Consider the following 26,148-nt stretch of genomic DNA (forward strand, 5'->3'; position numbering starts at 1 on the left):
AAAATGCAACTTTTAACATTCAGAAATCACACTACTATCTATTCACAATATGTAGGCTACATTCATCAACACCACTGATATTGTTATTAGCCTATATGATATTGTTATACATCGGACAATAATCTCTCTCTCTATCTCTCTCTCTCTGTGACTTCACACACACATGACGTTGATTATTCTTGCCTACCGAAAAATTTGACTCGGTAATTCTATGCTTCACGAACTCGTTCAACCAGCTTAAAGATGTCAGTATTTTGGGGTAGCCGAAACTGAGCTGCCCCGCACCACTTCTGCATGCCACCTTCCACTTCTTGTGCGCCCGTGTGAATTTGTCACGGGCACTTTTCCAGTCCGCTTTCACTTTGTCAACACTTTTTCCCATTGCGGTTGCAATCTCCCTCCAGGCATTATCCAACGCTATTTTATTTGCGTGTAACTGAGACGAACTATCATACAAATGTGGACGTATTCGCACAAGCTCGCACAGTTTTTCTTCTTCTGTAATATGAAATAATGTACAATACTTGCAGTATCACCCCCACCAACAACGCGTAGTATTGCATGCAATGGTGCGTCGCGTATCAAAAACTGGGATGACACATTTTGCTACGCTTAGACGCATAATGGCGGCCGAAGCGCAGCGACGCGTAGCCTTGCGGGCGCGTACGCGTATCGATGCGTTGACTCTGTAAGAGCCCTTAGGCTTCCCGTACATCCAGTAGTGCATCTTGTCGTATTCAATTCTGATGGTACGTATGGTAAAGCGCCATCTACGCATGATTTGTAGTATGATTGCGTAAAGGGAACAGGAATTCCGGAAGGGAACAGAATCGACTGCTTCACCGGCAACAAAAACAAACCCGTGCGTTAATAAAACTCCAACAATACATCGAACTGTTGGCAGAAAAACGCATACACAAAACCTTTTCCGTTTTTTTTTTACACTTCCATAATTAATATAAACTCAAAACTTCACTTAATACAGCCTATTTTCACTCTTTAAAGCAGAGAGACCTACCTGACTGACTCTCTCCAGTCACGGGCTGTTCTGAATGAGCGCGGGCGCGCGACCGCGACCGGTCCAGTACAAATGACGTCACTCACAGAACGAACTCAAAATAATATTCATATTAAAATATATATTTTCCCTCTGCATGTCGTGCTCAACAAAATAAAGAGGATATACAGTAAGCAAATATATACAATAATATAAAACATTTAAAGCATATTTAAATTGTTTCAGAATCGGAAGTTACAAAAATAAAAACACTAAACACTACAAATACATTATATTTGCACACACTTGCATCTTTCTACAGCATTTTTAATGGCATTTTATGTCATCTTAAAAGAAAGAAAACAACCAACTCTATTTTTCAGTATGTTTAACATTGTACAGCTTTTATTATTTTCTAACTACAGCAAATTACTCGTGTACAATCAGGAAATAATATAGTTAACATTGGTAAATAAGTTAATTACATGAATATATCTTATTCAAGCAGATTTTGCAAAGCAGTTATCCAGTGAGAAAAAATACAATAATTATTGACACTAAATTAAACTAGACCAGTCAAGTCACCTTCATTTATATAGCGTTTTTAACAATATAGCTTGTTTCAAAGAAGCTTTACAGTGATAATAGGAAATTACAGGAACAGAGATAGTTTTGGCTTTACAGCAGCTCTAGAATAAAGTTATTATCCAGCTAAAGTTAGTTTTGATCAGTGGTTCTCAACTGGGACATTTTACCATGGTCATTATGCTGCGACTGAGTGTGTGTATGAAATTAGCCTAAAAAATGATAAATTTGCTTTTGAGAACCAAATTAATAAATTTTCACAAATATGGTTCTCACACAAATAGCATACACATGAATAACAAGAGTGGATAAACAGTATAAATCTAAGGCTTTTAAATAACAGTCCCAAAACACTGTATAAAAAAAAATCGGCCTTAAATTTAAGTACAATCAACAAGTCATTTAAACTTAAATTACATTAAACTGACTTAAATTAGTTGAATCTTGTATTGTATAACTTAAAAAAAAATAAAAAATAAAAAAAAGTAAAATCATATGTTGTCGACTTATTTATTTATTTATTTAATTTTATTTAATAGGGACACGTGTGAACAATAAACCTGTACCACACTACAACATTTATAGCCAAGGCTAATTTGCAATGTCAATGTTATTGATCATGTCATTTTTTACAGTTTTTGTTAATACAAAAAAGTTGGTAGAGTCACCAAAAATAAAATGTACAAAATAATACAAAGTTAAATAATTTCAAGTGGCATTTTGAGGAAACAGAAACAACAGTAAATACACAATACTAACATGAACTATTAATGAAACATATGGATTAATAGAATGAATCATTCCTCTATGCAAATCCTTCCCAGTTAACACACGATGTACCAGTTACGTAATTTATTGGAACTTCTTGGTAATTTCATGACTTACTAATTGACAACATAACTACGACACTCCATGCTAGTCATTTATTTATTAATTTATTATTATTTATAATGAAGTGATATACAGTGCGCTGTATTTGCGGTATAATTGCTGACAACAGTGACAAGACAGGAAAGTGTGTATTCCTAAGGTGAGAGACTTTTTGATTTCATGACAAGTTATGAAAATAACATTATAATAATGACTTGACATATAGTTTTACAACATCTCTGACCGCAGATACTGAATCAGGAAAACATGGTTTTCTCAGTTGCTTTTTCTTAAAGGGTAACTAAACCCCCTGTCAGAGCCTGACTCCACCCACTGGCAATATTTGAAAAATGCTGGAAAAGTAGGCAGACCCCAGTGTCTCTCTGTAGGCAAGGGTGTGGTTAGCTGGAATCCTCTGACGTCAGAGGGTACCACAACTTTCAATAAGAAAATTCAACAGCAGTAGCCACCGTTCAACCTGAAGAGGGCAGCACTCAGACATTTTTCCACCATATTTTGTAGAATTAAAACAGTTTAAACACAAATGTCAAAAAAATTACTTGAATCAGTGAACAGCATTAATAAAGCCCCAGTCTTACAGATCATAAACTAAAAAAAGTTGTTTTAGTTACCCTTTAAAATGAGTCTGACAGAAGTCTCAATAGCTTTCATGCAAGTCTTTCAAAATAAAAGCCTTGCATCATAAAATCATAGAATTATGTTTGTTGTTGTTTCTTTGAATGCAAACTCTGCGACCCACTCTCAAGTAGTAACTCCATATTTTGTTCATCTTACACCATTTACTTGAATGTATTTGACATGAAAATGAAATGTTGCTCATTGTGATGACTTCTTACGACATAACTTTATGTGAGTCAGAAGGCTTTTTTTATGTTTGAAGCTCTTCTCACACTGAGTACAGTTGTACGGCTTCACTTCAGTATGAACTCGCTCGTGTTCTTTCAGGTTTCTAGACCGAGAGAAACTCTTGTCACAATATGAGCACTTGTAAGGTTTTTCTCCAGTATGAATTCTTTGGTGCTCTTTCAGATTCTCAGCTCTTCCCACAGTCACAACACACATGATCTCTCACTTCATCATGTGTTTTCTGGTGCAGTTTAAAATTGTTCAGCCTTGAATAACTCTTTCCACAGAGAGAACACACATAAGGCTTCTCATCTGAATGAACTAGCAGGTGTTTTTTTAGTTGTGATGATGAAATAAAATCTTTACCACACTGATCACAGTTAAAGCTGCCGTCTGCAACATTTTTTTGATCATATTCAGTGTAATCGACACTATAATCCGACAGAACAACATAAATAAGGTGGTTTTAGAAAAAAACCCGAGCTTCTAACTCCACCTGGAGCGTGTTATTTGTTTTGCAAAAATCCAGCGCTCCCGCTTCATCAGGTCCAATCAGCGCAGGGGGGTGTGAGATTTGACTGTCAATCACAGGTCGTGCACACGCCACAGATCCCCCCTCACTCGCGCACGTTAATATCACATGCACACGCCACGCCTGAAGTTCGCCTGGAGATTGCATGAAGCGTGATGGCGGAGAGAAAATCTACTAACAAGCTTCCAATTCCTCGGTTATTGCTATCTATGGATAGATTAGCCAGAGCAGCCTACCTCCGAGTCCATGGTGTTGATAGATGCTGAAGAGATGGACGCGTTCACAGAAAATCAGGTACACACGTACAGTGACGCACTGACGAGCACGACCTCGATGGGAGGGTGCTCGCTGGTAGTGGGGAGGGGCATGAGAGTTGTAAACATTCAAAATTTTGGCTAATCGACCCAATCTGCCAGACTTGCCGACGGCAGCTTTAAATGGTTTCTCTCCAGAGTGAACGTGCAGATGATACCTGAGACCTGTTGCATCTCTAAAACTCTTTCCACACTGAGTGCATGTATACGGTTTCTCTCCAGTGTGAATTCTCATGTGTCTGTTAAGGTGTCCTTTCCGTGTGAAACTCTTTCCACACTGAGTGCAGGTGTGCATCTTTTTGGCTTTTGTTCTCTGAATTGTAAAGTTACGATGATCCTCCTCCACTTCATTAAGTTGCTCTTTCACTCTCACCTGGTCTAAAATACACAGAAATACAGTTCGAATTAGTTCAAGTGAACCCTTATTTAATAGCAGAAAGCAACAGAGATCAGGTTTCAGATCTTTTATGTGGCAAAATTTTGTTCCGTCATTCACTTGTTTATACAGTTAAAATATGTTTGACAACTGCTTTATACATGGTTATGATCATTTAGATGCATTTCTCCATCATTTATCATCCATATACTGTTTATTAATTCACATACCAAAGCAGGGAACAATGAAGAATCAAGAATGGACACCAACCTATTTGTTCCTCAGTATCTTCATGTTTTATTCTGGATGGTTCTGGATCACTCATGTCTTAATCTCCTCTTTAATAAACTCCTTCTTTAACAGTCACACAGATTTCAGCTGCTACTCCTGGAGTTTGTCCTTCTCTTGTAGGATGATGGGAATATTCCCAGTATTTATTGGTGAATTGTTGTGGGAGGGGCTTCACTGCAGGTGTGAACTGTGATCACTGTGTTTTTATCCAATCTGCATTTAAAAAGTACAGAGTCATCATGTTAAACTGCTGCTGAAAACCTCTTTGTCTGTCAAAAGTTCTCTGTTTTCCGCTCATTCATTATGGTGATGTCTGAGATCTTCTGTAAATTGGCACATTAAGGCTGAAACAAACTACAGCATCATCACCTTTACAATGTCACTTCAGTTCTTGTCTTTGCTCTTTCACCTCCATCTGGTCTGAAACATATTAAAACAAGTTGTTAGAATGAGTTCAAGGAGGATAAATGTGAATTTTCAAGTGAACCCTGATTTAATAACAGAAAACGAGTGAGATCTGTTTATCAAATATTATATTTTTGATATAGTTTTTTAATCCTCTTGTTAATAGTCAAAATGTGAACGACAACTGGTGTACAAGATTATGATATAAGTGCATTTCTATTCCTAGATTATTTGCTTATTTTTCACAGCTCTTATGATTGGCATCTAACAATGTATTAACTAAGCCAAACAGCCAGTGATCATCATGCATTTTAAATAATTGAAAAAATGCATAAAATCAGCCATGATTTATTTATTTTTTACGTTGAAAATTATGTTTTGTATAAAAGGTAACTATGGAATTAAACAAGAGAATCTTCTTTTTTATTTTATTTTATTTTTTAGATAATAAGCTACATGTTTTGACTTCGAACTTTCATTATACAAATGAAATTACACACCAGTTGTAATTGTTGTAATTGTCAAAAAAGAAATCTTGTGAATATATAGCAGATTTCACCTAAATGAACCACATCTGCAGTTTATTGACAGGACAGACAGACAATAAACACACACAGTTCATCAGATTAATTGTCTTTCAGCTGAAGGATGCATGAGAAAAGACATGTTAATTACCGTCCTCCCTAACTGTTATGATTCCGGTCTTGTGTTCCCCTTGTCTTGTGTGGACTTGTCATTTCCTGTCCTGTGCCATGTTTTGTAGTCCTTTGTAGTTTTTGTTTTGTTTATTAGTCTCCCCAGGTGTTTCTAATTAGCCACACCACCTTGTTATCTTGTTTAGTTTGTTTGCCTGTGTATTTAAGCCCTGTGTCTAGTTTCATTCTTTGTGAGTTCTTGATGTTGTATGTCCCTGAGTCCTGTCCAGTTTTGAGTTTGTTTAAATAAAGTGTGCTGCTGTTTATTGACTTGGCCCTGCAACTGAGCGGCTCAACTTTTACTATGGGTTTGGGGGACAAGGAGCCCCGTAACCCAGTACCCGGCAAGTCTGAGTCTCTTCACTTCAGTCCTGCCGAGCCTGAGCTTCACGTCACGTCTGCCGAGCCTGAGACTGGTCACGTCATGTCTGCCGAGCCTGATACTGTTCACTGGTGTGTCTTGTCTAGTAATTAGTCTGTGTATTTAAGCCCTCATGTTTGCCCTGTGTCTTTGTCCAGTATTGTATGAATGTTTGTCCAGGTTCTTGTTCTGAGTTTCATGCCTTGCCATGCCCTTGTTTTATGTTTGATAATGTTTTTGAAGTAAAGTTGCATTTGGGTTCTCTTCCAGCTTGCCTCCAGGAATTTTGTTACACTAATAGTAACTGCAATTCATCTAATACACAGGTCTAGGGCTGGGTACCGAGTTCGATACTTTTTAGGTACCGACCGAATTGCCTCGATACTATCGAGTATCGAAAAATGACTTGTTTTTCGGTACCAGATTTCGATACCTAAGGGGTTAACCCGTCAACGTCAGTGCTCAAACAAATACATATGAAAATGCACAACGACACGCCTAAAGTCGCTCACGCACATACACGCGAACTCTACACACACGAGACGCACGGAACTCTCCGCGCACATACTCAATTGAGACGCGAGCACACACACAAACTCTCCACGCACATACTCATATGAGACACGCGCGCGCACACAAACTATCCACGCACATACTCATATGAGACGCGAGCACACACACACAAGCTCGTGCACATACTCAATGAGACGCGAGCACACACACTCACAATACCTTAAAGATGTGGAAAAGTCGATCAAAAGTGTGGCTACATTTCTCCAGGCTCGATGCCAACAGCGCGCGATGCAGTATTTGCGGTAAAATAATTGCTGCAAAGACCGATACCACGACAGATATGATGAAGCCCTTGACAGTGCACGGAGTAAACCACATAAGAGCAGAAAGTTGCTCCGTCTTTGACTGGTAAATGAAGAGATACCTTTTTGATCACTCTGACAGTGTTTATATTGCAATAATGACCTACTGAATGTACACTGCCGTTCAAAAATGTGTTGGTTGGTCAGAATTTTTTTTTTCCAGCAACTTAAGAATGCATTAAAGTGATCAAAAATGACCTTAAAACGTGTAATGTTACAAAATATTTCTGTTTCAAATAAATGCGGTTCTTTTGACATTTTTATTCATCAAAGAATCATGGAAAAAAATTATCATAGTTTCCAAAAACTGTTTTCATATTTCTGAAGGATCATGTGACACTGAAGTAATGATTTAGAAAATTCACAGGAATAAATTACATTTTGAAATATATTCAAATAAGATTTTAAATTGTAATACTATTCCACAATATTACAAGTTTTACTGTATTTTTGATCAAACAAATTCAGCTTTGGTGAGCATGAGCTCTTTATAAAAAAAAAATATTTTGTTCCTTATGTATATGTATAAGGAATATTTTGTTCCTTTGTGCTTTTTTTTGTTCCTTTGTGCACTGGCTAAGGAGCATGAGTCAAACTGAAAAAATAAAACCAAGTTCTTCTGAGGTAATGTGTTATGTAATCTTGTTAAAATGGATTTAAAAAAATTGGTATCGAAAAAAGTATCGTTCAGGAACCGGTATCGAAATCAAGGTATCGGTATCGGTATTGGTATCGACATTTTTTTAACGATACCCAGCCCTACACAGGTCACAGATATGGCTATAAACATACATTAACATCAAAATCAAAGCTAAACACATGTAAACGACATTTCCACAGACTCAATCCACCTGTTACACACCGCTCTGAGACACGAAGTTAGATCCAAATGCAGCTTTGATTTAGGGGCAATCCAGACACGTAATCCAATAAACAGGCAATGGGTCAAAACACAGGTAGACAGTCCAAACAAACAAAACAAGACAGGCAGGGGTCAGAGGCAAGAGAGTAATCCAAGGAACAGGCAAGAAATCCGAAAACCAAGAAACAAGAAAACCAGGAAAATGCTCAGAGTTGCAGTGTGACACTAAACAAAACTTCGCAGTGAGCGAAGGGGTGAACCAGGCTTATATAGGGTGAACTAAACAAGAAGATGAGATACAGGTGAATGTGATAATGAGTCCAGGCAGAGAATGATGGGAGATGTAGTCTGTGAGTGAATGTGAGAGTCTGGTGTGGAGTGCCCTCTGGTGGCTCTCAAGGGCACTCCAGCTGGTGACCATTACATAGCCCCCCCTTTAAGGAGCGGATTCCAGACGGATCAGGCTGTGCAGGCGACCAGGGCGGATCAGGCTGTACAGGCGACCAGGGCGGATCAGGCTGTGCAGGTGACCAGGGAGGAGCAGGCAGTGCAGGCGACCAGGGAGGAGCAGGCAGTGCAGGCAGTGCAGGCGACCAGGGTGGAGACAACGGCCAGGGAGGAGACGACCCTTCAGGCGGCCAGGGTGGAGACAATCCTTCAGGCGGCCAGGGCGGAGACGACCCTTCAGGCGGCCAGGGCGGAGACGACCTTTCAGGCGGCCAAGAAGGAGACAAACCTTCAGGCGGCCAGGGAGGAGACGACCCTTCAGGCGGCCCGGGCAGAGACGACCCTGCAGGCGACCCTGCAGGCGACCATGGCACAGGAACAGACACCGGCTCAGGAACAGGAAAAGACACCGGCTCAGGAACAGACACCGGCTCATGGAAAGGAACAGACACCAGCTCAGGAACAGACACTGTGGCAGCGGCTATCTCTGCTGAGGGCTCAGGTTCAGGCGTGTCGGCGGCCATCTCTGCTGAGGGCTCAGGTTCAGGCGTGTCGGCGGCCATCTCTGCTGAGGGCTCAGGTTCAGGCGTGTAGGCGGCCATCTCTGCTGAGGGCTCAGGTTCAGGCCTGTCGGCGGCCATCTTGTCTGGAGACACTGGCTTGGCGGAGACCATCTTATCCTGAGACACTGGCTTTGCGGCGGCGGCCATCTTGTCCTGAGACACTGGCTCGGTGGAGACCATCTTGTCCTGAGACACTGGTTCGGCGGTGGCGGCGACCATCCTGTCCGCAGACACTGGTTCGGTGGCGGCTGCCATCTTGTCCGCAGACACTGGCTCGGCGGAGACCATCTTGTCCTGAGACACTGGTTCGGCGGCGGCGGCCATCTTGTCCGGAGACACTGGCTAGGCGGGCGTGACGTGAACAGTCTCTGGATCGGCAGAAGTGACGTGAACAGTCTCTGGATCGGCAGAAGTGACGTGAACAGTCTCTGGACCGGCAGACGTGACGTGAACAGTCTCTGGATCGGCAGACGTGACGTGAACAGTCTCTGGATCGGCAGACGTGACGTGAACAGTCTCTGGATCGGCAGACGTGACGTGAACAGGCTCTGGATCGGCAGACGTGACGTGAACAGGCTCTGGATCGGCAGACGTGACGTGAACAGGCTCTGGCTCGGCAGACGTGACGTGAACAGGCTCTGGCTCTGCAGGACTGACGTGAAGCTCTGGCTCGGCAGGACTGACGTGAAGCTCTGGCTCGGCAGGACTGACGTGAAGCTCTGGCTCGGCAGGACTGACGTAAAGTGACTCAGGCTTGGCAGGACTGACGTGAAGTGACTCAGGCTCAGCAGGACTGACGTGAAGTGACTCAGGCCAGCAAAAGAGCCTGGATTATGTATTGTTGAAGGTTCCAGTCAGGGTGATGAAATGGCATAAGGAAGCTGAACGGCTCGGATAGTCCTCCACGGAAAAATATCATTAAGCACTCTGTGTTCATTGAGGTGAGATGTGCCAGTTTAATAAAGTCCATGATATATTCCTCCAGGGGTCGGTCTCCCTGACGGAGACACATAATCTGTGCTGCTGGATTCATGGCGGTATCGCTGCTGGATCTTGGTGGGGTGAAGTTTTCTGTTACACACCGCTCTGAGACACGAAGGTAGATCCAAATGCAGCTTTTATTTAGGGGCAATCCAGACACGTAATCCAATAAACAGGCAATGGGTCAAAACACAGGTAGACAGTCCAAACAAACAAAACAAAACAAAACAAAACAAAACAGGCAGGGGTCAGAGGCAAGAGAGTAATCCAAGGAACAGGCTAGAAATCCGAAAACCAAGAAACAAGAAAACCAGGAAAACGCTCAGAGTTGCAGTGTGACACTAAACAAAACTTCGCAGTGAGCAAAGGGGTGAACCAGGCTTATATAGGGTGAACTAAACAAGAAGATGAGATACAGGTGAATGTGATAATGAGTGGTGATGAGTCCAGGCAGAGAATGATGGGAGATGTAGTCTGTGAGTGAATGTGAGAGTCTGGTGTGGAGTGCCCTCTGGTGGCTCTCAAGGGCACTCCAGCTGGTGACCGTTACACCACCAAAAGTTTTTGGTTTTTTTTCGCTCGTTAATAAAAGTCCAAAAATACATCAAACTTTTGCCAGAAAAACACATACATAACCTTGTTCTGGTTTTATGACACTTTCATAATTAATGTGTAAGACTGAAAATTCTGGTTGAGGTCTGATTTTTGGGACAAAAGGGCCCTGCTGGCTAATTAACATTTGACCTCCCCCATACAACCTGACTTCCTCTCAGAAACTAGGAACTCACACAAGAACATGGTTTAATGTGAATATTTAACATTGACTGTTATGTTTATGGTGTCATTTGAAATGTCTCAAAGTGAGTGGTACAGATATATCCTATCCAGATAGATAAAATAAAAGGTAATAAGGTTTAGAGAAGTTTAGAGAAAACTGGTTAAGCCATTTGAGGGTGGTCTCCCCCACCCCTCATGTCACCTGGTCAGGAGGAAACTGGTTAAGCCATTTGAGGGTGGTCTCCCCTATCCCCCATGTCACCTGGTCAGGAGGATAAAGGAAGGTGTGCTCGGGCTCTCTGGCTCTTCTTTGCTGGGTACGAATGGAATAGGTGGTCTTTCTCTCTCTCTCTCTCTCTCTCTCTCTCTCTCTCTCTCTCTCTCTCTCTCTCTCTCTCTCTCTCTCTCTCTCTCTCTCTCTCTCTCTCTATATCTCAGGTAGGCTACAAGCTGGGTAAGATTATTTGGTGTAACCAATGTATAACCATGTTCTAGATATTTGAATTGATTGTGGAATTGATCTCTGATATCTGAAATATTAAATTGTTACATGTGATTATTCTAACTGATTTTGACATTGTTCATTTAATGGTTAAAAGGAATAGTCATACATTCGCTCACCTTTAGTGAGGCACAGATGTTATTAAAACCTTTCATTTATGGAGTCAGATGAAGTAACGAGTAAATACATATGATTAATGTATTACAAATTTAACCAACCAATACTTTGCATGAGTCAGGACAGAACACGTGATACCTTCCACGTGTATTGGCGAACTGGCAATTGGACCAATATAGCGGGCCTTACAAAATGGTGACCTCGAGACGTGATCTCAAAACAGTTGCACGAGAAACGGCCTTTCCAGAAAGTATTGGGATTTTAACCCCCTGAGGTCTACGGTATCGCCGGCGATACCAGCTCGCTTTTTTTTTGTCAATGTAAAATAAACTCATAAATACTCTGTTGACTTTGATTTTCCATAGGAGTTTCATACATCAATCGATTCTGTTAAATGTGTATTATTTTTGTGTATACTCACAATAAAAACAAAGTGTTGTGCTTTTTGCCAAATAAAGAAAAATAAACACGAAGCGAGTTCTGCCTTCTCTCTGCCAGTGAAGTCCATTCTGAAACGCGTCCGAAAATGAACAATAACTGAGCGAATACTCAGTCAAACAGGCATACAGACACACAGGCATGAAGCTTGAATTTTCTTCTTTTAAATGAAGTAATTTATATAAAAAACAAATATTCTAATCTTGTGAAATCTGTATTAAAAGAGAGCGATTCCAGTCGAGCTCATCTCATCTCATTACGTTATAATCGGCCCCGCCCACGGAGAGCGCGCGCTATTCAAATGCAAATGACTGAGGCGATCCCATACAAACTGTGAACGCCCACATATCAGCTCGAGAAAACACATCAAGTTTATTCAGATAAGTGTAGTTGTCTACACTGTCTCGCAGCGCTGTGAGGAATAATAATAATGGAAAACTTACCTCAGAAGTGCTGGTATTTCGAGGAGCAACGGATGGAATAATGTAGTAAGTTTTTTTTTTCATTCTCAAGTAAATCGCGTTTCTGTGTGAATGAATGAACGCAGAGATGCGCTGTTTACCACAACTCGCAAAAAGACGGTTTAAATTTGAATTGCGTTTCTGTGTGTGAATAAATGATCTGCTTTTAGCAAACTATTTAGCTATACTGAGTAAAATCGATTGAAATATGTTGAAATAAAATGTATTTGTATAAGCAACGTATTAAACTGCAAATTAACATTTATATTCCTTATAATAAAAACGAAAGACCTATGTTACAGACATATGAAAGACAACATTTCGTTGATTAGTTTTGGATAGATTACACATTTTTACTGTAAAATATCTGCCACCTCAAATAAGCTTTTGTTTGCCAATTTTTGCTAATATGTTAAATATAGTATGTTTTGTCAATGTAGGCTATATTCGAAGTTTGAAATATGTATGATAAAATGTATACTTTAGTTTTTACAAAGAAAGATTACACTTCAATTGTTGTTGTAATTGTAACCTTTTTAATAAAAAAATATATATTTACAAGGTAGATGTAAACAAATTTTAAAAGGTAAATATAAGCATTTTCTTTAAATAATTTTTATTGTGTTTTGTTATTGACAAATTTGGGGAGAGGATACATATTCCAAAACTGAAAATACAGTATGAGAATTAACTGCACAATTAATAGACATGTTTTCCTTGGATATTATACAATTTGCAAGCAAAATTTGTGAAAAAAATAATAATTGACATGCTTCCAACTGTGAACCAATTTGGTAGAATATATATATATATATATATATATATATATATATATATATATATATATATACTGTATATATATTGCTCTTGCATTCTTTCTTGTGGCTATAGGTGACACACCTGAACGAATGGCTCATTAGGTATGCGGGCCCCATTGTCTCCTGAGGTGTGAACCACTACATACTGTATGCATGATGCTGTTGAATGGTTGACGCCCCTTGCGCATATTGCCTTTACAAACAAAAAGTGTTTTACAAGATTTAAATCAATGTATTGTGTTATGTGAATGATAAGGGCAGGATGATTTTCACATCATTTTGAAGAAAAAATTCTAGGCAAAGACATCAATTAGTCAAAAGTCTTATTGTCACATATTTAGTATGTGTTTTGTGGCCTTATTTCAGAAACTTTAGTTTTTAGTTTTTTCAATAACCATGCATAAACATTATTCTCTCAAAAATACAAACATGTACATGCATGTTGCTCACATATTATGGTAGCCCTGTTTGTGCTAAATAGAGTGTAATTATACCTTTGCCATTAATATGTTTATAAGCAACTGAAAAAAGCACAAATGTCAGGGCATGTCAGAACATCTCAAGGACCCCAAAAACCCCTCAGACCTCAGAGGGTTAAAATCAACAAGAGGTTTGAACATCTTCTCTTTCTTCCGCGGTTGTGGTAAGTCAATTTTCTTAGGATTTTTAGAAGTGTTGAAGAAATGTTTGTATTGTTTACGGGTCGGAATTAAAGCCGTGATGCGGCAGCCAGATGAAGAATGATTCGATTTTAAATATCTCCTTGTTTTGCCTAAGCAACAAGAAACGAAACCTAAAGTGAGAATAACATCTTCCAAATAATTAATAACTCGATGAAGAGCTGAAAAAGTAAAGCCTAAAAGTTTTAAAATTAGCCGCATGTTTTCTCCATTGTTGTATTGGCTTTGTTTAAACACTAGCAAAATGTGATGAGAATGAGCAAACAACAGAAAGAAAAATCTAAGTTTGTAAACGATCGGAAAACACGTGATTTTATAAATAAAAAGGCAGATCGATGCATTGTTTATGAAAAGAACATTTTGGGAAAACAGGATGATATGATTTACAGGCTAAAACTCAAATATCAAGGATAATCCCATACAGAAATGTAATATATGTCAATATATGTAAATTACATATATACTGTTAGTGCCCATGTATGTCTGCTGCATATATGAGAATATATGCAAAATTCATATATGTAAAACACATACACATATATGAAACATATATTTCAAAATATAGCAAAAATGGCCGTTTTCATGTAAGTGCCATATATTTTCCCGTATATGCACATAAATGTGAAATATATGTAAGGCGCATATATGTATACATGCATATATGACGCATATATGTATACATGCATATATGACGCATATATGTATACATAAGAGTAGTAGAGTAGTTTCATAAGAGTAGTCACACTAGGAAAAAGAAAACAAAATTTTCTGGGTTTTAAAACATTTATTTAGTTAAAATGCCATCTGTGAACATGTTGGCTGAATTACTTTTTAAACATAAAATGCAATTTTAACACTTAACAACAAACAGGTAACAGTTAGCACTTAATTAAAGGAATAGTTCACCCAAAAATTTAAATTAGCACATGATTTACTCACCCTTCAAGTCATCCTAGGTCTATATGACATTCTGCTTTCAGACGAATACAATCAGAGTTATATTAAAAAATGTCCTGGCTCTTCCAAGCTTTATAACGACAGTGAAATGCTGTTTCTTTTTTGAGGTCCATAAAAGTGCAAACGAAATCCCATTCAAAGTCTGCAAGTTTTCACAGAAGTGAGGACACCTGTAGGCTTACAGTGGTGTTCTTGTTTTGCACAACTTGGCCAGTTTTCTTTGAAGTTACTTGTCCTTTCTTTGTTTTTGATCCACGTTCAGGATTGATGTCAAGAAAGCATCTAAAAGGCAGAAAAAAACAACAATTAAATATTATTAACTGAGTGTATATATTTTGACAAAGAGAGACAGCACAAAAGCTGTCTAAAACTGAACAACATGAAAAAAAAAATGCAATGTTGGATGTTGTAATCAATAACTGATATTTTTTCTGCCCTGGTAAAATACATCAACTCAATGTGTCTGTTTACATGCAACACTGTCAACTAACTAAATTTTTGGAAGTGGGGTTGCCAGATTTAAAGTTTTATTCTACAACTTTTGTCTACTCATCACCCAGCTCATTAACAATATCATCCCCTCATCAGGTCCATCAGAGTATCAGTGGAAAGGCAGTCTTTAGACTCTGTTTATATAGAGCACACACTGCCAGAATCCAGCCCAAACCTTTGTGACAGAAATAATTTAACTTAATTGCAAGCCTTGCAATGTTTATTGCATATATGACAACATGATTTACCAGACTAAAATGCATGTTTGCACCCAAAAATTTTAATTCTGTCATTATTACTCACCCTCAAGACTTTTGTTCATCTTCGGGACACAAATGAAGATATTTTTGATGAAATCCGATAGTTTTGTCCTTCCATTGATAACAATATCATTGCAACTGTCAAAGCCCAGAAAAGTGGTAAAAACATTGGTAAATATATAGCCTAGCTACAGTGGTTCAACCTAAATATTATGAAGCAGGGTTTCTGCACATTTTTTAAAGTCAAATTTAAGGCTTTTTAAGACCTTTTTAAGACCCGAAGAAATCAAAATTAATACCATGCATTAGGGGTGTGCAATATTGACAAAATATGTCTCGATTGATATTTTCAAAGTTTTCTTGATAATAATTAGATAACATTTTACTGATTGTGTTTCTGTGCTTGGTGCCATGGCTTGTTTAGGCCTGTTGACAGCTGACTGACAAAGATATTCAGATTTTTCATATTCTATGCAGTGGTCAGTTTACAGCAGTGACAGAAATTAACATTTTTTATTAAGGGGTAATATTTGCCACCTTAAATTGATTTCAAGGGGCATTTTCACCCATATATGGACATTTGTAGATGTTTCAACAAGATATCTTTCACATCTACTGCAGTCAGATTCACCCGTGTTCACGCTGAAGGAATCACTCACATGGCTGGGCACTTGTATGACACATCAAGGATATTAAGAGGCTAAAAGCAGGTTTAAACATTGCCCCATTTAAGTCAACAGGGTGCAAATTTTAAAAAGAGGATAACACGGTGTAGGCAACACCGATTTTTGTCGTTGTTCTCTGTATTGACAGCACTCCAAATTTACAAAAAAATTAGCTCAATGTTAAAATTGACCGGAGTTCTCCTTTAAGGTTGCACTAGTTACATGGATTATTTAAACAATGTTTTTACTAGCTTTCTGGGCCTTAAAAGTTGCAAAGACGTTGCTGTCTATGGGTGGTTCAGAAACCTCTCAGATTTCATCAAAAATATCTTAATTTGTGTTCTGAAGATGAACGAAGGTCTTACAGGTTTGGAACGACATGAGGGTGAGTAATTAATGACAGAATTTTCACTAATCCTTCAACTGAAAACAACTTGCACTGACATATCTTAAAATATATGACTGCCACTGTTTTATCTCAAGATGCACACCAGTAATGTTTTTTTTTTTATGATACATTATTATAAAAGCTGCTTAAAGGGATAGTTCACTTTGAAATTAATTTTTGGTATGTTTTAGCTTACCTCAAAGGCATCCAAGATGTAGGTGTCTTTTTTTCCGGAGTAGTTTCAATTTTGATATTTTTAGGTCAAACCGTTCTTGTCTGTCAGTCATATAATGCAGGTCTATGGTCACTGTCTCAAAACAGCATGCACAAAGTCCAAATTAAACAATTCCCCATCGTCCAAATTAAACAATTCCCCGTCGTAAGTACACATTGATGGCTTAAGACACGAAACAAGCGGTTTGTGTGAGAAAACGAACAGTATTTATATAGTTTTTGTCCTCTTGTAAACACACACACCCAAATGATCAGAGGACGCGGGTGCTTCGGTCTGCGCAAGCGCCGGAAAGTGACGGAAAAGGTCAGAGGGTGCGGGCGCTTTGATCTGCGCAAGCGCCGGAAATAATCTCTCGCGCGTGTACGTCACTCATTGTTTACACAGAACAGAGATTGTAGGTAAGACGGCTAATCGAAATGGTTCTAATTTGCGTTTATCCAGGATGTTTAAACCGACGTAAAAGAAAACAATTTCGTATGCTCGCGCAAACTCATCCGGGAGTGGTGAGTTTTCACGAATTCCCAATTTATAATCCTTCCCTCTTGAAGTTATGGTTGATCGCTCTTCGGCTGGATATCAACACACCCATAAACGTACTAAAGTTGAGGAGGGTCTGCAGCGATCATTTTTCCCCTGATGATTTTATAAACCAAGGAGAGGATCGCATAGTACTGACATCATCAGCTGTGCCTATGATGTTTTCTCATCCAACGGAGGTATGTGAACAACGTCTTTGTATGTGTCCTTTGTATTTGTAAAGCTGGCATTACATGAAATGAGCAATAAAATGTATTTCTGCACCATATATTTGGTAAGAATGGTTTTACATGAGAGAGTTATAAGATATGTTATAAGAAGAGAAGATATGTGTAGCCTATACTAAGCAGCTGCTAGTCAAACCAATGTGAAACTATGTGTACTACTCATAAGGGTGCAGTCAATGATACTACTACTACTACTACTAGCCTAATAATAATAATAATAGTAATAGACAGTGTGGATTCACGAGAGATAATTTCCGGCGCTTGCGCAGATCGAAGCGCCCGCGCCCTCTGACCTTTTCCGGCGCATGCGCAGACCGAAGCACCCGCGTCCTCTGATCATTTGGGTGTGTGTGTTTACAAGAGGACAAAAACGATATAAATACTGTTCGTTTTCTCACACAAACCGCTCGTTTCGTGTCTTAAGCCATCAATGTGTACTTACGATGGGGAATTGTTTAATTTGGACGATGGGGAATTGTTTAATTTGGACTTTGTGCATGCTGTTTTGAGACAGTGACCATAGACCTGCATTATATGACTGACAGACAAGAACGGTTTGACCTAAAAATATCAAAATTGAAACTACTCCGAAAAAAAAGACACCTACATCTTGGATGCCTTTGAGGTAAGCTAAAACATACCAAAAATTAATTTCAAAGTGAACTATCCCTTTAAAGTCGGCATGAAATCAAATTTGACAAATCTTCTTTTTATATGTAATATTGTAGTGTTTATTATAAATGATTTATCTGTGCACTTCATTATTTTTTAAAAATTAATTTACCCTTATAATCTTTAATCAAATACATTACCCTTCCCTCCCCCCTCGAAACGACCTCTCTTCTCTTTCGGTCACGTGCCATGGCGAAAGGGTGCGGCCAGAGCCGATGAGGGTGCGGCTATCGGTGTCTGTCTCGTTTTGAGCGTTTTGAGTCAAGTCAAGTTATCAGTCAAGTTCACCCTCGAGAGCATCTCGAAGAGTCCGAATGGTAGGCTATCTATCTTATCTAAATCTAGTTATTTACTTATCGGACACGTCGAGATGCTCTCGACGGTGAACTTGACTGATAACTTGACTTGACTCATCTTGGTTCGCGGGAGGCTCATATAAATATGGGCTGATTCCTGCCTGAAAATGTAGCTGCTCGTCCTCGTTCTCGTCGCCGGGCTCCTCAATAAAAAAATCCTTCATGGGAGAGTAATGGTGGGGAGTCCGGTGGAGAGAAATCCTCCACAACTGAATGTAAACTGGCATTCAAATCTGCCTCCATTTTGTTTGCAACGCCCCACCTCCAACGATCCAATCAATTCCCGAAGGACGAAATCAAGCCCCGCCCTACATTTTTTTTCTAATTTCAGAAGCCGTTTCACTCGGATATACTTCACAACAAGGAAAAAAATGACAATCTCAACTTCCGTTTCATGCCGACTTTAAATACCCTAATTTTATTAAGGCCTAGACCTGGCTTAAGCTAAGCCCTGTATGGAAACCAGGGCCATATTGTTCATACCAGTAGTCAACATAATAAATACTGTCAAGTCAAGGTTAGTGACACAATTCAGTCTAATATATATTATATATATATATATGAATGGCAAATATGCCAATGACTAACCTCTGAACAAACTCAAGGTGCTGCCTCTTCCTGGTACTGCAAGCTGAACTCATAGGAGGACGCAAACAGCGCTGCCAGGCCAGTGATGAAGTCAGGCTGTGATCCTTCACACACACCTTGACCTTCCAAACTTAATATCCAGCACTGGTTGCTTAGAGATTGACCTGTAATGGAATAAAAAAATAAATAAAATAATAATAATATTAATAATTAAAATAACTACTGTGGGTTCCACTGTGGTTCGATGTAGTTGTCTATTCATAGTTCTATGAATAAAATTTTTCAACTAAAAATTTAAATTGGTTAGAATGCTAGAATGCACTGGCATATTTATGTTTGTTTTAAGCATAAACTCAGTTAATTTTGACTTATTCTTTCAGAAAACAAGACAATTTTTACGTGTCTATTAAATGCTTCTTCATGTAAGAATTGTAGATATCTGGACTGGAAACAAAATAAAAACACTAATTAAAAAAAACATATTTTGCAGTGGGGTGAGTAAATGATGGCTTTTCATTTTAGGTTTCATCTACCCCTTTAATGTTTACATACCAGGAAATAAGTCGTGGACTTTCTGGCAAATGTAGATTGCTGGACATCAGCGATGCAAATTCCTGAAACAATTTTTAAAAAGGACAGCACAACCTTGATCAACAGAACCAAAACATAAAACATATTACAGATTAATGAGATTTGCTTAATAATCTCTACTTATCTGCTTGAAGGATAACACCGTCTAACTTCTTTGAATTAGGGAGTAGCCTAGTTGTAGGACCATGGGATGGCAATCAGGAATAGGACCACTACATTTGAAAACAGCATTAGGAACATGAATTTTCATGTGCTAGCAAAATTCTGACAACGATTCAAAAGCACGATCACAGACCTGACAGAATTTGACAGCATTTTTTTTTTTACCACATAGACTATGTAACACTACTTAAAAGCACTTACATTAACAATGGCCATCAGATTACAAAGCCTAAAACGAAAAAAATATATATCAAATGCACGTCATGCAAATAGCATGGTAAAGGTTGCCTATTATATGAAATGTCAAAGTTAACGTTACTTGGTAAACAGGTGGAACAGAGTCAGTGAATTGCTTGCGCGGCCACGGTAAGTTAGTAAACCGCGTTCGCAAAATCAAACCAAATAACGTTACGTGAAAACAATGTAGAAATGCGAACGCAAAAAAGATAAATAATAACTTATATATTGGCTTACCGTATCACTCAGTTGAACAATTCTCCATCTTCTCAAACTCTAAATCCCACTTATCGTCCCGCGCAGATTATTCAATGACAAATTCTTCCATCCGTCCTCAGGTAGCTGCTACCTTTAACGTCGTCCAGCTGCGTCACAGGCAACTAATGTTTGAAACACGAACCGAACCTCAAAAAAGCTTTAAAATTGCTCACAGATTCGCAGACATTGTTTATCTTGATAACAGGAATGATTATTTGTTCAGTTGAATCCCGCTGACGAAACAAGTTTGCCTGTTGTAGCTGCCTAACGTTACTGTCTGCTCGCATGACGCGTCACATTTGAACTGAATTGAGCGCGAAAGAAATCAATCCCACAATGCAATGCCTTTTCAGTCAGTATGATGGTATGATCCTATATACCGAATTTATCAGGACGAAAACAGAAATGTGCTGTATATTTACAGCTGTTCTGTAAAAGATACAGCTTAATACTGTATTATGGAAATACAGTACAATTCTGTAAGAAATTCGTTGTAAATTTACAGTAAAGGGTTACAGTGTATGTTTACATACATTTATTAAATATGTGGAAAACAAATATGTATGTCACATATTTATAATTAATGTTGTCCATATATGCGAGAAACCAATACTATACTGTAATATATGCAGATATATGGTATCATATATGGATGAACTCAAATATTTTCTTCACATGTTTGGACACATAAATGTTCATATATGTTGCAGGCATATATTGTGTTCTCAGATAAGTCAAATATATGTATAGATATATGTTGCAGGCATATATTGTGTTCTCATAAGTCAAATATATGTATAGATATATGTTGCAGTCATATATTGTGTTCTCAGATAAGTCAAATATATGTATAGATATATGTTGCAGGCATATATTGTGTTCTCAGATAAGTCAAATATATGTATACATATATGTCATGCTATTTAAAATATAAGTACATATATGGCCATATATTACATTTTTGTATGGGATGCTAAATGCTATTGGCATGCTGTTTTCAAAACGCTCAAGGCTAATGCTAAATGCTATTGTCAATGCTAAGCCATGCTAAGCCCAAGGCTAATGTTAAATGCTATTGTCCATGTTGCTTTCAAAATGATCAAGGCTAATGCTAAAGCCATGCTGCGTCCAAAACCCTTAACCCTTTTGTGTCACTGGCTGACTGAATTGTTTATATGTTTAATTCAAGTTTATATGAGTTTAGAAGTATCAGAATAATCTAAGTAGTCCCATTATTGTGAAATCATGTGTAGGCTACTGATCATGTCCTGTTTACATTATGGGCCGAAAAGGTTGAGCCTACACTGTACAAACTCAGTAGAAAAGGTTTTAACATGGATGCTATTGACAATGAAATTTCCGCTTGGTGGAAAACAGTGGGTAGTAAGCAGAATAAATCAAAACATGGTGAAATAATTGAGGCTTTAAACTTCATAAGTTATAAACAGCTAAATGAGTTAACAAAATGTATATCTTCGCATATGGATGCTAAATGTGAAGAAGTGCATTCTAAAAATGCAGAGGCACAAAAGTCTGAGGAAAAGATTCAAGATCTTCAAACACAGCTAGATAAATTACTAGCTGAGCTGTTAGCCCTGACTAAAAAGTGTAAAAATCACAAAGACACCATTGCAGATCTTAAGGCTAAGCTAAATGCTAAAAGCAAGTCTCCCAAAAAGCCTAACAGCGATTGGGCTCAAAATGTACACTTCTTAGATGAGGCAGCCTGCTCTAATAATCTTGTATCTTTTCAGACAGATGAAGCATGTGATAAAGTTATGAAAAGAGTGCCTGTTTCTGCCCTTAAGGTGATACGGCACCCAGACACACAGAGTCAACCATTCGGCGTCCTTTAACAGTAACTGAATGTAGCTTGTTTAAAGCAGAGATCGGACCGTTCCCTTTGAAAGGGCCATTCGAACCATGGTGGAGACACATTGTTAGTCTAAAACATGCATTTCAGCTCGAACCAAAAGATATTTGGCAAATTGTTATCAGCTCAATTCCAGATGTTCTGAACTATAAGATACCACAGGTTTTGATGACGGGCACCATTGTGCAGTCAATGCATCAAAATGAGCCTGAGAGCGAAATCTTGAATAGACTAAAACAATGCCTTTGCGAGCTGCGTGGTTGTAGTCCTGTTGGATGGGAATTGATTTTCAATCGGAAACAGAGTACTGAAGAATTGTTTGAGACATATGCAGAAAATATGTTTGAACTTTTTGAGGAGTATTCTGGAATTGAAGGTGTTAACCACAACAATGTAATTCTCCTTGAATTCCTGCTTACAAATGCAGGGCCGCGTGTACAGCAATCACTCATGTGTGGTGCTTCTCCAGCACAAAATACATTCAAAGGTATTGTTAACTGGGCAACAAGAATTGAGTCACGGAAACAAATGCATGGTGAGGTAGCTGTGTTAGAATGTCATGAAGATCCTCCATCTGCAGGAGAATTCAGAAAGCCACACTGTGGCAAACTGAACAGATTCTGTAATTCCTGTCACAAAACAGGCCATACAGAGGAAAAGTGCTGGTCACGGGGCAGAGGCAGACCTCCACCCTATTTCATAAAACGCAGACAATCACAATCTAATGACACGAACCAGCACTCTGCAAGTAACCAAAGCTCAAATGCATCTGCAACTCTTACTGATCTAACATCTTTGGTCACTCAAGGCCTTCAGCTATTAGCGTCATTTGCTAGTCGGGTAGCAGCCCAATAGCAAATAGCTTAATAGTTTAACGTCTAAATTCATTGAACCTGTCTGCATTTTCAAAATTGAAATTGTGCTTAACACATCGTGCACATAGAACACAATTTGGTCGTTTGTGCTACAGCATGCCATAGGCTAATTTAAAGTTTATTCTTTAAACACGGGATTACTTTACTGTAAGTGTAGTTGAAACACTTAAGCAAAGGTGATATAGATGTTGTATTCTATTGCTTTGCTGTGAGTGTATTTGGAACACTTAGGTAAAGGTTGTAGATGTTGTATTCTAGGCCATGTATCCTGTGTAAACTGAATTAAACACGTGTGTCTATGCTGAATTATAATGTGATTCACAATGAATTTGAAAATCAGAAACAGCGAACGCATCTCATTAATCCTGAAACAAAAACCTTTTCATATTTAAGGCGTCAGAGAACGCAGTAACTCTGAACTTTGAACAAAAATCATAAATTCTTACGTTTGAATTTATTCTGAATTACTCTGAGATTTGTTTTTCCCAAGTAGATTAACGGATTCGTATATTACCACAAGGTTGCATCAGAGATTTGCAACGACTAATAACTGATATCAGGAAGTGTGCAGACTACTTGGATGAGAGGATGGGTTAGTTCGACTAGGATCAGCAAGATGCTGATTGATCAACCTAGCTTGAACGCTTCCGATGACTTCTATTCTAATTTAATGTTACTTTAATGTTGTGCGTGAACAATCACAGGCCTGGCTAATCCAAAGCTATTAAAGAGAAGTAAAGTTGATCTACTGGCGTCTTTAATGGTGGCCAAAACCTACTAAAGTAAAACGATTGAATTAAGTTCCTGAAGGGCATCCAAGGGGGGCTAGATGAAAATATCTTTGATTATGCGCGTGGGATTACGGCAAATCCTAGATATTTAGCCCATTGACTCAGCTTCTGATCTTCGGGACTGACCACTTGTGTCGTGCATCCTTAGGAGAAGGACTGCAAAGCGATATAGTTTCCTGATCTATAAACGGAAAAATATAAAGTAAGAGTAAATAGAAGAATCCAACGTTATAATGGCCATTTAAAAAGACTAAATGAGAAGAAAAAGTATTTGAAACCTAGCAAAGGAAAAAAGAAAAACAGCGAATGTACATCTTTTCAGCCCTGAGCCAAAAAGCCTTTTAATATTCAAATGTATTGACATGATAAATAGCAGAGACTTGACCATGTGTTTAGCATGTGCTGGCGGTTCATTGAGTGTTAACAACGACAGAGTCCCTCATTGGCTTTCAGCCTGACCTGTGTTGCACATACAATGCACTGGCCAGTACGGCTGCGACTACAGGGCCAAATCTAAAATAAATCGTCTTTTGAAAAACGAACACTTTAACAAATAAGCCGTTCCAGAGACTCTTCAGAGACCGAAAACAATATAATTTGACTTGTATTGTTAAAGAATATAAGTATATTATAACTTGAATTACAATAAACATTATATTACACTCGCAGAGCAGGATAATAATTGGAGAAGTGTGACTTTCGTCATTAAAACTGAATTTCTGAAACAGAATTTCATTTGTGTGCTACCCAGTGCCAAAAAAGGGGAGGGGTATGCCTTTTATTTTTCACCGTTAGAAAACACGGCTAGAATTGTGGCACAGGTAATAGCAAACCAAATTGTGCAACAACTAAAATGTAATCTAATCAGAGAAGTAAATTTACGAGGAGGGTGTGAAATGCTAAACAGCAGACAGAAGTACCACAGTTTTTTGCAGGTCGAGAAATATCTGCATGAACTAAAATGTGGGAACGACACCATAAACAGCAAATGCTAACCAGACAACCCACAGATCTGGCTGTAATGAGAGAAAGCAATGAGCATTGCACATGCAGCGGACTGAAGGCTTAACTGGAAAAGCAGCTTCAGGTGTCACAACACACTGAAACAACAGCATCAGTTCAGACTCGGTCAATGAAACTCGGTTTCATGTGACATCTGGAATTAAAATAGCAACTGACATGATAATGGAACAAGTAAAAGAATTCCACATGTCTGAATTTAATGTTTTCGAAATATTTGAATTATCTGTGGTTCGCTCTCCTCTGTTTTCTGTCTCAGGCTTACTTCTGCAAATTCTTCGGAAGACAGATGCCAGGAGGGGCAGGAGCCCACCTGGAGCAAATCCAGGACAGCGGAATTGTTAGAACATAACCTGAGACTCGGGAGATGGGTGAAAGGACATTACAAAAGGCCTTTTCACACGTCACACTATTACATTACTGCATAAATATGGCCTCCCAGTTTAGAACTGGATCGAAATTTGCAACAAAATCATTATAGATTAGATTCCACCCATCTCCTAGACATGAACACTGAACACACACCTCCATCACTATACCCTCACAGCTGAACACTACACATCATACGAAGATGTGTCATCTTCACACAAACAGATCCAGATAGCTTGACACACACAGGCTGATCTCATGATTGTGGTATCCACCTTATTTTCGAACGCGTAAGTAAATATGGGTCCAGTTTCCGTTTTTTGTGCGGCACTTCCGTTTCCTCGCTTCACTGGGCTGGGATATCGATCACGAAGGATTATGCAGAGTTGACAGAAAAATGTTACACATGCCGTAGCAGATGAATACAACAAAGAACTAAAGCCCCGCCTTGGCCAGTTCGGGGTTGAAACCCTCATGCATCTAGCTGGCAGAGTGCCAAAACTTCACCGGGGCCTTCAGCCCCGCCCGGTCGAGCCAACACTGGATATGCATCTAGAGGTATTTTGTCATTGTCAATGCCATCAGAATGTAACCAAAGCAGAGGATAGCAATAAGTAAATGGTTATAAATAATTGTAAATCATACAAAATAAATGTCATGATCACTAGATTTTATAGGTGTTACTAATGCTTTTGTTAATGGTGATCAGCAACCAAATAATGTGGAAGTTACTGCCTTTTGCCTTGGCATGAATTCTCACTTTTTGCTGACAATACAAAGG

The 26,148-nt window shown here is 38.7% G+C and overlaps 2 protein-coding genes and 1 long non-coding RNA gene across 4 annotated transcripts in view; all 3 read right to left on the minus strand.

Moving 5' to 3' along the window:
• LOC309506303 (uncharacterized protein) overlaps positions 1 to 1,041 on the minus strand; it is a 109,620-nt gene extending 108,579 nt beyond the window's left edge. The window contains exon 1 of the mRNA XM_082180109.1: positions 1,019 to 1,041. The gene's annotated coding sequence lies outside the window, so the exon portion shown is untranslated. The remainder of the gene's footprint in view (positions 1 to 1,018) is intronic.
• Positions 1 to 16,960, minus strand: part of LOC309506336 (uncharacterized protein) — a 253,365-nt gene extending 236,405 nt beyond the window's left edge. The window contains exon 1 of the mRNA XM_082180199.1: positions 16,773 to 16,960. The gene's annotated coding sequence lies outside the window, so the exon portion shown is untranslated. The remainder of the gene's footprint in view (positions 1 to 16,772) is intronic.
• A 2,424-nt stretch (positions 16,961 to 19,384) lies between these two features.
• On the minus strand, positions 19,385 to 21,409 carry LOC309506477. 2 transcript variants are annotated; one of them, XR_014208787.1, is made up of 4 exons: positions 20,419 to 21,409; positions 20,146 to 20,173; positions 19,744 to 19,994; positions 19,385 to 19,635 (listed from the first exon to the last, which is right to left on the minus strand). It is a non-coding gene; the product is annotated as an uncharacterized lncRNA (long non-coding RNA). The 2 variants fall into 2 exon arrangements; XR_014208788.1 differs by lacking the exon at positions 19,385 to 19,635 and having other exon boundaries at positions 19,642 to 19,994.
• Between the last annotated feature and the right edge of the window lie 4,739 nt (positions 21,410 to 26,148).

This window comes from Leuciscus leuciscus (assembly GCF_965113295.1).
Source record: "Leuciscus leuciscus genome assembly, chromosome: 9".
NCBI classification, from domain to species: Eukaryota; Metazoa; Chordata; class Actinopteri; order Cypriniformes; family Leuciscidae; genus Leuciscus; species Leuciscus leuciscus.